The sequence below is a fragment of the Centruroides vittatus genome, unplaced genomic scaffold (assembly GCF_030686945.1).
Source record: "Centruroides vittatus isolate TY-2023 unplaced genomic scaffold, ASM3068694v2 contig_549, whole genome shotgun sequence".
NCBI classification, from domain to species: Eukaryota; Metazoa; Arthropoda; class Arachnida; order Scorpiones; family Buthidae; genus Centruroides; species Centruroides vittatus.
The window spans coordinates 3,583,808-3,601,482 of record NW_027122325.1 but is presented as its reverse complement, the minus strand read 5'-3'; the positions used below and the strand labels follow the sequence as shown (position 1 = coordinate 3,601,482).

Genomic DNA, 17,675 nt, shown 5'->3' with positions numbered 1-17,675 from the left:
AAAATCGGTTCAGTTTTCAAGGTGCAGAACTTTGAAGGTCACGTATTTCGTTAAAAACAATAATTAGGTCACAATATGCATTTCACGCAATACAATATTTATTAACCGCGTAAATCAAGTTGTAAAAGTTATTTAAACTTATGTCATTTATATTTATTTATAGCATTCTTTGGTTAATTTAATTAACATTATAGCTGTGATAATTAAATCATAAATTTAAGATAAAAATGACTCTAAAGTTATAAATGAATAAACTTACAGACTCGTTTACAAGTCATTCGTTAACTGTATAAAAAATTATTTTTATAAAAATGATAGAAAATATATAAATGTAGCAGTGATAATCGGATAATAAAACGAATATAATATTCATATTTTATACTTTAATATATTTATTGTTTTACAATTATCCAAAAATAAAATTTCTCTCTTTGGAAGCATTTTATCCAAAAAGATAAATTAATCTACAATGTTAGAACTAATTTAAAAAACACAATACAAAATAAATCAAATATTTTCTGTTGTTTTAAATTTTTTAATTTAATTAATTGATATTAATTTTAAAATTATATTAGTTGACAATGCAAGAGTTTTTCGTATTAATTAATTATGTTTTAAAGTTTTAAAATTGGAAAAATTTATTGCAGCTGAATTAGTTGAATGATTTGAAAACAAAAAACAGGAAAAATGTAGGTATTTCCTGAATATATTTCATTAAAAGGAAATGCCAACCCTGTGATGTATCTTTTAAACAGTATAAAATTTTATCCTAAATAATTATAAGGGAATTTTTAAATTTTAATTTATTCATAACTTATTTGTGTAAAGGAAATAGAATAAGTTGTTCATTCTATATATCTTTAAATTATATTATTTTAAAATAATTTTAACTTCATATTTTTCATCTTTGATAAGTATTTTAGAACATAAATGAATGCGTTATGAAGGAATCTGGTTTAATTTCTCAAGGTTTCAATGCACAATATAGCATGATATAGTTTATGTATAGTAAAGTCGAATCTGACTTGTAAATTCATTTATTTAATTTGAACGAAGAAATGAAGTGATAAATCTAGGAACAATAAATATGGGTAAGAAACGTGGTTTTCAAATTGCCTCATTTAAAGTACACACAAAAGCACTAGAACTTGATTCGAATTCGAGTCCGGTTGACAAAAATTAATTCATATGAATCATTTATTATTAATTATTGAATGCCACAAATACTTTTTTATGGGAATTCTGCATCGCATATTATTTATCGCTCTAATAACATTTAAGTATTGACTCGATTCATTTAAATTTTTTATTTGAAAAGATGAACAGAAAAAATAAATTTATACATTCAATACTGAACGATATATTTTAAAAGCTTGATATATGACCTATAAAAAAATAAAGAATAATGAATAATAGAAAGCCATCAAATGCTGTATACCGTTTAAAGCAAACTTGAAATCATTAAATTACAATTATTTGATAAAAAGAGAATAATAAAATTTTGAATATTATTTTCAGATGTTTTATGTTTTTTTTAAATATGGAATAATTTAATTTTCTACTCAATAAATAAAGAAAAATGCAGCTTTACAAATGTATGATCTATGAAACTTGTTGCTGTATATATATATATATATATATATAGAAGTTCCGGTAATATATGATAAGAAAGATTCAAAATACGATAGTTAAAATGTTGAACGGTTTTTATTTTTGTCTTTTCTTCGTATTTCTGAATTATGCGAGTAAATCTAATGGAGGTAAGTTCAATAAAGTAATTATAAAAAATACTTTCAGGGGTTTAAAATTAGGCTTTAACGATTAATGTCGTTAGTTCTTATTTAAAATTTTGATTAAAGTCATTTGAAAAATTTTCATACTAAATTTTCGAGTTTCAGATAACTCAGGAAGTCATAAAAATGCACATGATTCCATGATTTCTAATCATCAAACATTTTCTTTTGCCAAAACTAATCTAAGTAATATTTACGAATCCGATAAGGAGCCCCAAAACTTCACATCATTAATAAGTAAAAATTCAGAAAATAAAAACTTTACATCTTTGTCAACTGGAAGTCTTGATCAAGAAAATTCTACAACTCTATCAAATGAAACTTCTGATGATGAAAATTCCACGCTTCTGCCTACCAAAAGTCCGATAAATATAACTTTAATCAACGTAGCAAGCAACGAAACATCTGTTATAATTACAAGAGAATCACCGAATTCTATTTTGATCCGATTTAATGTTTCTAAGCTCCAAGAAAATAACACAATTAATAAAACGGAAAATAATGTTAGCAGTGAACCAACTACAACTATTCCTACGCTCGAAACAGTAGAAACTACAAATATTCCTACGCTTGAAAGTGTAGGAACTACAGATATTCCAAACGCTTCAACAATGACAAATTATGAGCCAGATAAATTTTCCCCAAATGATTCTCAATTAATTGAAGTTCCCATAGCAACAAATGTGAACGAACAAGGTAATTCGACAGCTGAAAAGTCTTTAAAAATTTTCGTTATCGTACAACCAAATAATAATAATAATTGATTAAATATAAGATTAATTGATTTTTAAAAATTACATAAAATTATACTTGTTTAAATATGAAATAAATTTATTAAAGTTATAAACATAATACTGTAACATGTCTTATTAGCGATTACATATATAAATTATAACAGATCATTTAATATTTTAAAGTCAATGTATAATGTATTTGTTAAATTAAAAATATTTTTGAAATTATTACGTTTTAATATTTTAAAATTGTTTATTAGTTTTATAAGGGAATAATAAATTTGGTTTATTTTAAAAATTTATATCTGTGATAAGATTTATTTAACTAATTTCTAATAATCATACCGCTTATTTGTATTAATGAACGTCTTAATAAAATATACAAACTTGATTCTTATTATTAATATATTAATGATAATTTATTAAAATTTTCAACTTTCAATCAATGCAATGAAAATATCGTTATTGTTTTAAATTTATATATAATTTGAACATTTTTTATAAAGTTCCGAAGATAAAAAACAGCAAAGTAATTAAGCTAAAGGTTATTTAAAGATGTACTGTACAGCCAGATGGCCTGTTATATAGGGGGGTTAAGGCACGGCTCTATTAGTACGGGTCTCCCCTATTAGTAGGGCCACTAACTGGTGTCTCCAGAACTCCTACTCTGGGAGACCCCAGATCGAATCCGGGCGAGCAACCCCAGGAATCTTTCGAGAGGTAGTCCAATCCGAATCCAGATATGTCAGGCTTGGTCTCTGATCACTCGATCGCTCCCGTTGAAGAATTGGGCAAGATGGATATGAGTAAAAAGATCCTCTTATTGTCCACAGGGTGGAAGGAGTGAAAGATTAAAAATATAAATAAATAAAAAACTGAAGTTTGAACTAGTAAATTAAAAGTTCTGATGACTTAAATCTCTTTTGAGGGATAATTCAGCTTCAAAATTACCAAAAGCTTAGTTAAAATAAAGTAGTTACAGAATTAAATATTTATCAATAAATTGAATCAGAGCGTCAGAGTTTATTATATTGATTTCTCCATAAGAAGTATCAAAATCAATACTTGCAATGAATAAATTTAAGAAAAAATTGTTTTGATAGCTGGCTTGACAAAAATTTATTAGGAAAGTAATAAAATTTGAAATTACTCTAATAAAACTATAGTTTTATTGGAAAAATCTATTTGGTTTATCATTAATTTTTTTTAGAAAATTTCATTCTAATGCAATCTTTAAAATTATTAATAAACATATTTAAATGGTTTTATTTAACTAATACTTTGCAACCAGTAAGTCTCAAACGCTATTCCAGAATAATTTTACTAATTTTAGAGCGAAAAATCCTTCTAGATTGAAAAAACTAGTAAATTAAAAGACTTCTATATAACAGTTTTTGATATTAAAAAAAAAATAAAATAAAAATGTTTTATCTTTAAATTTAATATAATTTAGCAATTATCTCATCAGCATTAGTTAGGAAAATACGATGTAAACTATTTCGTTTAGAAGAAAATCCATTCAATACATATAAAGGTGATTATTACGTGAAAATAGTAAAATTGGCATACAATTGTTTGATGAGGATCATTCACAGTCAGAACAATCATGAATGCAGTGAAGGCAGAACTGAACAATATATTCAATTCGTATTTTTTGGCGTCAATTGATATCAATTTCCTCTTCGTCTTATTGAATATATTTCTCGTAAACGTTATAGTCTATTTTTTATTTTACTTTAAAGTTTTTTATTAAAACTGAACAATGCATATTATTCCTTAAAGTATATCAATAAAAGATAAGATTTAGAATTATTTGAGTTTTAGCTCTCGTGTATATTATATTATACAAATAATCTAATATTAAAAATTCGTTAAATTTAATATTAGATTATTCGTATAATATAATATGATATTAAATTTACAATAATATATGCACGTATGCACATAAAAGAAAGGCAATATAATTAAATCTCTATACTCATATTCTAATACAATATAGTCAAGCAGGGCCGGATTTACATAAGGGCATTTGGGGCCTGTGCCCAGGGCCCCCACAAAATAGGGGACCCACAAAACTAAAAAAATTATGTTTAAACATAATTTTTTTTTCTATTACCGCGACAGCCTAGTGTGGCCTAATCATGAGGGCAACAGGCAGAGAAAACCAAACCCGGGAAGAAACCTATGAAACATCGGAAAATTTCGGGAAAAAATTTCACATAGGTATTTTTCAGTTAAGTTAAAATAATTAGTTTTACACAATAAAATATATGTATGTTTACAATAACCTTATTTTTAAATGAAATTTACAACTTCTTAGTTCAAATCTAATTGAAAGTACAGTATTTTGTGTAAATTTTCTAAATCATCAAATTTGCCTACTCTTAAAAGGGGGGGACCCCCACCGAATTTGTGCCCAGGGCCCCTGGATTGGTAAATCCGGCCCTGTAGTCAAGTTTTAGTTAATCGAATATCTACTTCAGAAAAGATAAATATAATTTAATATATTGACAAAATTGAAAGAGGAAAAAGTAGATATAGGCCTAATTATTATTCTTAATTACGTAAAGGTATATAAAGATCATCCTTGTCTATGTATAATATTTCTTTCCCGGCTGTTATATATAACAGAGGGGAAGTATGGAAATCGGTAAAAAAAATGACCCCTAAGATTTTTTACATTTTTGGATTTAGGACACCTTGAAACGTCGAGAAATGTAAAAAAAAAAAAAAAAAAAAAAAAAAAAAATTCGGGGTAAAATCCATATGTATGGATGTTAGTGTGTGGGGGATCACGATTTTATTCACTCTCTTTGAAGCTTAATAATTCCTGTCTTTTTTGTCGAAAAATTTCTGAAATTTTGTAGAGATATTTGTTTATCGGGGGGATTGATGCTATTAAATTTTGGGTTGTTAAAGGTTTAGGGGATGAAGAGATAAGGGGGATCGTGTGTTATATCTCTAGTAGGGTCAGACTTAATGACGATTTTACTTGTTATTAACGTTTACAATTTTTTATAATTCCCATCCTTATGCTCAAAATTAAGCTTTTTGCCACTTTATAATAATTAAAAATATAAAAAACTTTTAAAATAAAATATCATAACAGATGGCGCCACTAAATGTTGCCGGGAAAGTTGAGCAACTCGTTGCTGGATTTTTTTGCGTTCGGCTTCTCGTTATCAAGTTATTCCACTTGTTTCCAATGATTGTATGCATGGGAGAGCCAATTCACAAAACGACGTTTGCCTAAAAAGCAAGAAATCGATAAGTGAAACAAATTGCTACAATGAACTAACAGAAGTAAGTTATTTCTTCAGTAACTTTTATCAGTTAAGACGTTTTATACAGCAAAACCTGTTTAAATGGAACCTGATGGAAACAGGGACAGTTTCCTTTTTTATAAGTTTTTGTCATAGACTTTAGAAGATTACGCTTTTTGTAATTATCTCTTCTAGAGAGTTGGACAAAATAGAATTGTGTTTTCATATCCACTTTCCCAAATAATGAAAGTATTTTAACAAAGAAAATAAATAAATAAACTGTAACTCTCGTCATTATGAAGTCGATTATGATTCGAGCCAGCGATTACGGGATTATTCATCTTATATCATGCAATCAATTTTCGAAAAGTCTTCCATTTTCTCGTTAAATGAGTTTCTGGCTTTTAATAATATTTTACGAATTAAATCGTTCCGTTCCGACATTTATTTTCCGTTTTGAATAGGATAAATTTTAGACAGGTTTACATAGTTACATATTTTTATTACCACGAAAACATATTACTTTTACAATATGACTTACAATTAGGGCCGGCTGGATGTTTTGAGAGGCCCCGGAAAAACTTATTAGCGGAACCCCAAAATATTTGCTAAAAGTAATTTATTTAATCGAAAAAGCGTATAATTTTATTAAACATAATTTGCAATGACAAAAGGATAAAGATTTAATATAATTTAATTAAAATATTTACAATATCTCTGAAACATCAAAAATTCTATTATCGAATTTTCTTAGAAATTTGAAAATGCTGGTCCTCGGTCTGTGGCCCAAAAAACTGACGTCTGAGACCACCCTGCTTACAATTTTTAATATAAGACTAAAAGTAGGCTAATATTTTGAATAATTTAAAACTTTAAATATTATCTGTAAACTAAATATTAGAATACCAGACTAATAATTATTTTAAATGTAATACATGCTATGAAACATTATCGTTTTTGAAATTTCTACTATAAGCACTATAAATATTCGTTTCTGTTGTTGATATGGAAATAATACCTTTGTTAACAGTTTAACTGTTGATACATTTTTAAAAGTTAAAATACAATTTCAAAATGAAATCACTTAGTATTTTCTATTTGGAATTCATAAATATTTTGCTTATAGAATTTATTAAAATTAATTAATATAATTCAACACTTTCTTTGTCAAAACTGCATAAACAGAGACAATAATAGAACACATTAGTCATTGCGTTTTACTTTTCCAGCTGTTAAATACAGTGTAACAGAGGGAAAGTGCGGTGATCAGTCAAATAAATGACTCCCCAATATTTTCACATTTTTGGACTCAGGGAGCCGTGAAACGTCGAGAAATGAAAAACAAGAGAAAAATTTGGTTGGTTTTTCTGTATGTATGTATGGATGGATGTTAATGTTGTATCAGTGTTTGTGGGGAACACAGTTTTACTCACCCAGTTTGAACCTTAAGAACACCTGTACGTTTCGTCGAAATTTAATGAAATTTTTTGCAGATGGTTTGTGTATTAGGGAGATACTATTAAATTTTGGTGCTTAAAAGTGAAGGAAGTGGGTAGATAGAAGGGGGTCACTTTCCATATTTAGAGACTTAATGTTAAAGTCATTTACTCATTTCTACTCGTTATTAGCATCTACAATTTATTTTTTTTTTTTAAATATTAAACTCAACTCAATCCTCAAAATTAAACTTTTTGTCTTTTTATAATAATTAATAATATAGAAAAATTTTAAATAAAATCTTAATCTGCAGACGGCATTACACACAATTTTAACTCTTGCTGAGAAAGTTATGCAATTCTTTGCTGGATTTTTTTAATATTAAGTTATTAAAATTTAAATATTTAATAACAAAATAATTTTAAAGATTTTTGTTTTTAAATTTATTTCATCATAAAATACACGAAAAAAGGTTTTTAAATCTTTTAATCATTTTACGAATTTTTATGATGTGAAACTTCACAATTTGATTCATAATCGTTAATTAAAAGGTACTATTGAAATTAAATTTATAACTAAAATCTATAAAAAAAAAAACCTATACCAACTTTTCCTTATAATAAATAAGTATTTTTTTTTTTTAACTCTTATCTTGTGAATCACTAAGAGGGCTTTTTTCAAATCCATCATAGGTTAAACCAGAACCATAATGGGGTAGTGAGAGACGAGGACTGACACATATTTATTTGTTTTTTATTTCTTTTATTTGTTATTTATTTGCATAAGACGGCGATTTATTTATATTCATTTCATCATTTCATTAAACATTTTATTATAAATTCAATTTTTTAACAATTAATAATCTTTTATTAAAACGTAGCAAAAATAATCGAAAAATTAGTAAAGAAGTGGGTTTATTATCATTAAAAATGAAAGATATTTTAAAAAAAATTATATTTATATGAAAATACACACCAGTAAAATTTTTAAAAATATTTTAATGGAATTTATTTTACTTGAAATATAAACATTGAGGATATCAAGTATACAAAAGAATTCCTGAAATCGATCGTGTTTATTGTATAACATCTGTATTGACTTGGAAAGCTTTTGTTAGTTCAAAGAATAATGTTTAATGAAACATCATTAAATGTTAATAAACCTTACATATTCTTTTCTTTTCCGTTTTCAATAGAAATAATCTTTGATTGTATATAATATACTTTAATATGTATATAATAGCTCCATATAATATATATATATATATTCTACAATTTGAAAGACTCATAAAAACTCGAGAAACAAAAAAATGAAATACATTTTTGTCATAGGTCTGGCTTTATCGTTGCTTATTTTTATTTCTTCTTCAGAATGTAAGTATTTTGGATATTTTACAGTAGAAAAATGGAATTAAGAGACTTTTCTGCATAATTGTTGTTAATTAAAATTCCAATTTATTAAGTATTTTATTAAACAAAATTTTTATAAAACTTAATTTAGTAGACGAAAAGCAAGATAAACCGGATTCATTAATCATCGAGAAAGATTATATCACCAGAAAAAAACGTTGCGGACAACAAGGAGAACAAGAAGAGGGAGAAGATGGAGAATCGGAAGAAAATGAAGAAAAATGATTTATATTTTATCTAAATATTTTATTTACATATTAAATGTTATATTTTCTTCCTATAAAAAAATCATATCAATAAAAACATACATACATTCTAAATATCGTGTAGTTCTATTTTTTAAAATAAATACTTAATGACTGTTGTTCTGAAACTTAAATATGGTAATATAAAGAAAATTAGATAGAAAATTTTTTGGTAAATAAAAGCAATTTTTTCCAAATCTTGAAAAATACATGGAACTATTATATAAAATTTTAATATTAATCGGAAATTGATTAACGAACAATAATTTAACAAAGAAGAACGTGGAAAGGAAACTGTCTTGCTTATTTTTAAACATTTAAATAGACTTTCCATTATCAAATAAAGCTTCAAATAATCCTCGTTAAAATCATAAAGCGTAACAAATGAGAGGTTTCATGTTATAACGAATCATAATCAGCAATTATAATCAAACGCGCAATGAATTTTATTTTATTTTTTTATCGCTTTAAATTTATTGAACACGGCGTAACTTCATAAGAATATTTATATTATTTTATTTTATTGGATTTAATTTTAAATTCTATTATTAAAAAGAAAATTACATAACGATAACAGTGTATAATATTCTATAGGTGTAATTAAATTAATAAGGAATTTTTAAGATAAACTTTAATTTCCGTAGAATAGGAGTTGACATAGATTTATGAAACCGGATATTCTTATGTCCCGATAAACATTTAAATTAGATTTTTAGGCATTTGTACATAAAATTAACTTTAAAGATCCAATTTAAAATCTATAGAATCGATCAAATAAAATTATAAAGCAAAACTAAGTTTGGCGTAATGAAATATCCCAGTTCTAATCTAACATAACGATTTTATATCTAATTGTACTATAAGAAGATAGAGTCTATAGGAATGAGACATAAGTTAGCTACTTTTAAAATTAACTATTTAAAATATTAAATTATTTTGTATTTTTATCCAAGGATGATAACAGTGTCACAATAATCTATCGACGGAAGATACCATTCGACAAAACTGAAAAATTAGTTAACAAAATTTATTTCAAACAAAATAGATACATTTCTCTTGGCAGCAGGATTCCTTTTCATATGTTTCAATCAACTTAGTAAAGTATAATACTAAAAAGATAGCCCTTTCAAACAGTAGAAAATCCATGAGGAAAAAAGCAATCCTCCCATTAAGTCCACACACAAATAAAATAAAATAAAATAAAATTTATTTGTTAAAACTTCAAAACATTATTTTCAAAAACATCTATAATGGCAAATATGGTTTATCGAATCATCTGCAATGCAATCGTCGTGCACATGTCAAGATTCAAAACAACCCGAAGCTTTAGTACTATTTTATTTATTTAATTTAAATTTGATTCAATAGATTTTTTTCCTTTTTACTCTTCATGTCCTGTGAGTACCATAAAACCTTTATTCAAGCCCATTAGGAATTGACCAGACCCGCAATAAATCCCGATGATGAGAGATTACTCACGAAAATTCTCGAGAATCAGGCCCGCACTCGAACTTAAGTCCTCAAAGCAATAAACACATCTTCGCAATTTAGGTTATCCAGCCAACGATTTAAAAATAATAATATTTATATAATGATGTCGAAGTCTTTATCTGAAAGTTCATCATAGTAAGTGTATGCTGTCAATTGATTTATTGTACGATATAGATGTTAAATAAAATGAGAAGTATGAGACTATGAACACGAAGTTTTGGCTCTATGGAGGACTTGTCACACACTATTGACGTAGTCGGAGCAATCACACAGAAGTCGGTAGACACGGGTTTATTATGACGGCCCGTCGTCCATTATTGTGGAACATTTTCATTTAGTTCGAGTTCAAATCTAGATAAGGAGTTCACTATTCCGTGAAAACCTGTATTCATAAAAGTACAGAATGAAGATAGTGTTGGTATTTCCGACTAGAACTGTCTCAACATTAGGTCTAGAATGATTAAGTTACTAGTACTTCCCCAACCCACCTCTACTTTTACAAATGGCTGCCGAAAGGTGATAGGATATCCACGTATACGTTATATATAGATTAAGTTTTGTTGTATGTTGTAGTTTTTAATCATTGAGCGCCTTTATAAAACATTTATTATATTAAAGTACAAAAACGCTCAAGCCAATAGATATAATTAATATCATATATCTTGTGAACAACTTCGAGAATTATCACCGAAAGTATTGAAGTATTAAATGCAAAACACATTTGTAGAATGCTGTTTATTAAAACTTCTGAAAAACGAAATGGAAATAATTAAATGATTAATATTCCATTTTGTTTTCCTTTTCCTCAGGGACGGCGATAAACCTTAAGAAATACGAATATATATAAAAGAAAATAACAGAAAAGTAATTTGTTTTCAAAGCGTAAAAGCTGGTTCTAGAAAATGTGATAGCAGTATATTTGTACTTAAATAAATAAACATTTATTGCCAAATGTATATAATTTTCCCGATTGTTAAAAGAATATATTTATTTCAGAATTTTCGTCGAAAATTATAAGTCCAACAAATTTGAAGCAGCAATGGGCAAAATAAACAGATATAAGGGATTTTATCAAACTTGTTATAATTAAAAACTTTTGTTATTCCTAAAGATACTTTTCATTCAGACATTACAATCAAATTAACAACATCCTGCAAAATTTATTTTTTAACGTATTTTGTATAAAGTAATGAACAAGTAAACAAAATCATAGAAAAAAAAACAAAGTACAATGCATTTTAATGTTATCTTGAAATTTTTGTAATGTACAAATAATTGAACAAGATATGTTTGTTTTTGAAATACTTGCCTAAAATAGAAACAAAATACAATACTCACTAGTTTTATTACAAAGTTTACACGTCTAGTGAGATACAATACTTACTTTTACATATGTTACCATAAAATATGTCACAGAATATTCATTTAATATTAATCTTACGAAAAAAGAAAATCAATCATATATAAATGTTCAGGGAAATTATATTTTTATATTAATTCGTAAAATAATTTGTCATTTCTACTGTATTTTTCAATACTGGTTCAATCCAATTTTTGTCTTGTGGCACTGAGCACATCTCTTACTTTTATAATTCGATATTTTAAAAATGTTTCTGAGTAAATAACAATTTTAAAACAATTACACTCAAATCACTCGTCCGCAATAAACTCTATCATTCTCTTACAATAAATCTCAAGTTTATCAACAAGGCGGAGACTCTTTTGAATGAAAACGCCAATACTGTGTACGGAAAACTTTTACACTTCTAAGAAGCTAATTAGGTATGTCAGTAAACATACATAACTTACGAATTTCTCAGTTAAAATCAGCCATCTATGAATTTATAATGATATCAGTATTATATAACCATCAAGTGATATCGCTATACCTTAGCGTAATTTAAATTACAATTATTTTCAGATAAAAAGTATTTTTAAAAATTCAAAAATTACTTTTGATTACCTCTACAAACAAACTTTGCAGATTTAGTTTTTAAAATGAATGTATGACAATTATTAATATAATATTTGCTTTATTTCATCATTACTTTATAAAAAACATAAAAAATTTTTATGGAATTATTTAAATTTTTCTTATCCATTCATACTTTCATACAGGACATAATTCAGTTATTTCGATTGTATTATTTCAAAGCGGTTTTTTTTATTCAATTGAAAATAAAATGAAGAACACAAAAATATTTTTCTAAGGTCAATTTATATATTAACATATAATAATAACAACTATTTTTTTTTTTCTCTGCAATAAATAGTTCTGAGGATATAGAGCGTGACTATGCATGTGCGTGTATATCAATGTTATTCCGTCGAAATTTTTTATTTTTATACTAAATATAAAATACTTTTTTAAATAAAAAGAATTTACTTGATGAGTGAAATGTCGTTAATTAAAATTTTTGATAATGTATAAAATCTTATCATAAAAGCTTTGATTTTGCAATTACCATTAAATCATTTTACTTTCCATCATTAATTACATAAACTTAGAACATTAAATACGTCTAACATCTGTTTGTTCATTACAAGAATTTAAAAAAGTTATTACTTTCTTATAAGAGCTTAAAGAACATAAAATTATGAAGAAGAACAATACTTTTAAGTTGTTTGTAACATTTCTTGATATTTATAAGAAGAAAAATTATTGCAAATGTTAATTTTTCTGTGAGTCCAGCATAAATTAATGTAGAGAGAGAATTGTAGGTTTTGCCACAATCTTAAAAATAAATCCTAAAATAATTATACAGGTCAATAATTTTGACAAATTTTGGTAAAAAAGAATTATTCTTGAAATAATTTGTAAATGACATTGTCATTCACAAATTATTGACCTATATAATAATTTGGAACGTCTCGATGTCCTAAATTATTCTGCATTTATATAATTTTTTTACTTTTTATTGTAATGATTATTAACTTATTTAATAACCTAATAATTACAATAATTACATTTATACAAATCAGCAACGTGAATATGAATTTTGATATTTAATTTTACATTTTTCTTTTAGATATTACTTTTTTATTATTTCTTTATGAGAATTTTTTGTAATGACAATGTTTTTAATTTAGTACGTAATAAAAATTTTTATATAATTAACAATAATTTTATCATAAATAAAAGAAATCTTATTAATCTTTTTAATTAAGTTAGACAATGTATTTAATCAACTTTTTAAAATTTAAAAATTTTTTTTATTTTAGTCAAATTATAAAACATTTTAGAAGTTTTCAAACTAGTATTTATAATACATTAGTATAGTATTTATTAAAAAATCAAGTAAAATATCTCCCGATATTTGAATTTCTTTGTTAATGAATGATTGTAGGGGACACGGCTGCCTCATTATATCCCATATATAGAATTAGTTTGCGTGGATGAAAGATAGAAAATAACGTACCAAGTTTTACTACCCACGAAAAATTACAAGGATTCGAATCGGATTAGAAATCTGATCCTTTAAGGCAAAAGCTTTATAACATATTTGTGATTTCTGTTGACCACAATCAAATGTGAGGAAAAAAGAATGACAGAATTGACGATGAGAGTAAAAAATTTATGAGCGTTTTTTATAAAAGAGCTACGGATAAGAAGTAGATTGTATAGGAGTGGGTAATGAAATGGTGCAACGCCAACTACATGGGCAATGCTCCTGGTGGATACCTCCAGGGAAGACTTTCTGTAAAAAACTGGTTCCTATTTAGGTGTTAGACACGTAAAGAAAATCCGAAGACTTCACTTCACCAGCCCATTGACGAGAACGAACCCTCAACCAACTACAGTGTTCAGTAGTTTTATTCACTCGGCCATTGATGGGCGGATAAAAATTGAAAAATAGGATGCAATTTGAAAACATTGTAGATCTATAAATTCCTGCTGTCGTCTGTCTGTCTGTCCTTCCTTAATCTCAAGAACTGTGTTAGATAGATAAAAGTTGAGATCAGATATGAAAAGCTTGAGGAAGTGTGGGCCCGATTAACGGTATACAAACTTCTAGTTTAAGCCAGAAATCACATTATTTCAATCCAAAATTTTCCTTAAAAGGAGTTAGATAGATGACCAGTATGACTCAAGTTATCAGGAAAAGTATGATGTACAAGGTCAAGGCACTACAAATTTGAGAAGGAAAACTTATATTTTAAATTGAATAAATTAAGAACGTCATTAAAAATAACAGCCCGGCATTGTGACGATGTCACAATAAATAATTGCTTGTTTCAAATTTGTTCTTCAACGTTATTCAGACAACTATTTCATATTTTCAGCTTTATTTTCGTCAACTCACAATTTTGTTTATTGGTTAGATTAGACAATTACGGTATTTCGTTCGATAATTCACCCGATAGACTCTTCTAAATAATTGAGATTATACATATATATATATATATATATATATAACATGATTAAATATATATATATATATTTATTTAATCATGTAAACAATTAACAGTTTAAACTCTTAAATGAGCCGATCTATTACATTTCATAAGGTTGACAAAATTAAAAGAAAATTTAAATTATAATAGAACGGGGTGGAGAGATAGAGGGTGGTGACATATGACCTCTCTTTATCTCTCCACCCCGTTCACCTTAAACCACAAAAATTTAATAGTATCAATGACCCTAATACACAAATCTCCCTGCAAAATTTCAGACATTTATGACGAAAGCTACAGGAGTTATTAAGCTTCAAAGTGGGAACAAAGTCGTGCCCCAATACGTATTAACATCCATACATACAGAAAACTCCTATTTTTTGCATTTCTCGAAATTTTAAGTTCCACGAGTTCAAAAAATGTAAAAATCTTGGGAAGGATAATTTTTTAGTTTAAACCAGAAATCACATTAATTTTTAACTGACTCTGCCTTTCCTTTGTTATATATAACAGCCAGGAAAGTATAAAAATCATATATCATTACGTTACTATTTTAAATATTCGAAAACTACAGATTTTATAGTTTAAATTTATACATTTAGTTTATTTTTACACTTACATATAAATAGATGTCGATTTAAAAAAAAAAAAATGTTAATAGCAGTGGGAGCAATTATTTTTTTGCACCTCTGATGGCACCACATAATAAATCAACTTTATACATTTTTTCCAACAATAAGAAAAATAGTAATACAAGGAATATAATATAATAATAAAAAATAAGGAAAATGTTGATAATCTAATAATTTCTGTAGAGGATTATTAAACTCGAAATAAATAATACCAATGTGTTATTATAGTTTCAAACGTTAAATTTTTACTTTCTCAGCTGTTATATATAACAGAGTATGGCGATCGGACAAAAAATGACCCCTCAAGATTTTTACATTTTTCGACTCGGGAACCTTGAAACGTCGAGAAATGCAAAAAAAAGTCGAGAGTTTTTTCTGTATGTATGGATGTTAATGAGTGTATGGGGGAGGCACGGTTTTGTTCATCTTCTTTGAGGCTTAATAACTCCTCTGCTATTTTGTCGAAAATTTCTGAAATTTTGCAGAGAAGTTTATGTATTAGGGGGATTGATGCGTTAACCACCTAAATTTAAGGTTAATTTTGGTGGTTAAAGGTAGACGGGATGGGGAGATAAAGTGGGGTCGCGTGTCATATTTCGAGTAGGATCGAACTTAATGACGATTTTACTCATTATTAGCATTTACAATTTTTTTTTTTTTTTTTTTTTTTTTTTTTTTTTATAAAGCCCATCTCTATCCTAGAAATTAAGATTTTTGACATTTTATAATAATTAATTATATAAATTTTTTTAAAATAAATTTTTATAACAGATGGCGCCAAATGCAGTTTTAAATGTTGTTGCCGGAAAAGTTACGCAATTCGTTGCTGGAGTTTTTATTAGTATAATCATCATTTGCAATGTATTAACGGTTGGATGGCCGAAACAGTAACGGCATTATTTTATCGTTCTGGAATAGTCCGATTTGGATTCCGAGATTCGTTTGACTTGAATGGGCTGATGTCAGGTTATGTCACTCTACAAACGGTCGCTCTAAATGCGGCACTAACAGCGAATTTTTGAAAGAAGAAGGCCTTCGAGCAGAAAAATTTTGTAAAATATGTGTTAAAAACCTGTGTAATGAGAGCTTTTAATAAAATGTGATATAAGAAAGAAAGTACTTGAATGATTCTCTTCGTATGTTCTAATGTTTCTAATGTCATCAAATATTTGAGGCCCGTAGATCAAAGATGCAAATAGATAAAACTTAGGCATTTACGCAATATAATCAAAATGTTTCATTTTATAATAATATAATATTTTCCTTAAATAATATTTATTTTAAAACACAATAATGACTTGAAAATCTCAAATTTATTATGGTTTATTTTTCGTATTAAGTCTAACTAACGAGTAAGACTGAAGTTTAATTTAAGAAAATGTAATACGTACAATATAAATACTTTATAATATATAAATATAGATGAAAAAATTTAGAGGTATTTTTCAAATTTGGTCATAGATTGTTAAATAATTAAATAATTGTTCTTCTCTCAAGAATTATTAAAATATTCACGATGTAACATAAGAACAAATTCAAATAACACTTGTATATGCCCAATATATGAATCTTTATTTAAATTTTAGAATAAACAATACATTTATTAAAATTTAGAAATATATCCGATAACTTTGATTATATTTGAATCCAATATTCGAAACAAATTTAGCGAATGTGGCTTAATTATTTTTCAGATTGTTCCTTTCCTTTTTTGCCTTTTTGCTTTCCTTTGCTTTCTTCTTCGTCGCCTTTTCCAGATCCTTGTGGAGATCGTCTAAAACGATAGACAGAATTTTGTTTCCCCTTTTTGTCTTTCTGTTGTTCGTCTTCTTTCTGAGAGTTTTGTGGGAGATCGTCTAAATCGATTCAATCCGCTCTCAATATGCGCCGATTTTACCAAATCATCTTGATCATCGACTAAAAGAAATGAAATAAAAAAGATCATTAATCTTCTTTTACGACTATTAAAAATAAAAATTATACTTACTATCCGATGTCAAGGCATAAGCAACGACTGAAGTGATCAATAAGAATAAAAATACAGTCTTCATTTTCTTTCACTGTTGGAAAGTTATGTTCTATTCCCTAAATTTTCCGCCTATTTATACTGAAAATTCTATTCATTTTATAATTGGAAACTTTCACAACTATTCCAAATGAGATTTTAAGTACCGAAATATGAATAAATATTATTTCGTAGTTTGTTCTTTAATGATCTAATTTAAATTTTATAATACATAACGATTTTTACGATAATGATCTGTGAAATTTTAAAC

The 17,675-nt window shown here is 26.6% G+C and overlaps 1 long non-coding RNA gene across 1 annotated transcript; it reads right to left on the bottom strand.

The window, feature by feature from the left end:
- Positions 1–17,246: 17,246 nt before the first annotated feature.
- LOC136978642 (uncharacterized) lies at positions 17,247–17,675 on the bottom strand. Its single transcript, XR_010881255.1, has 2 exons — positions 17,387–17,675; positions 17,247–17,316 (listed from the first exon to the last, which is right to left on the bottom strand). It is a non-coding gene; the product is annotated as an uncharacterized lncRNA (long non-coding RNA).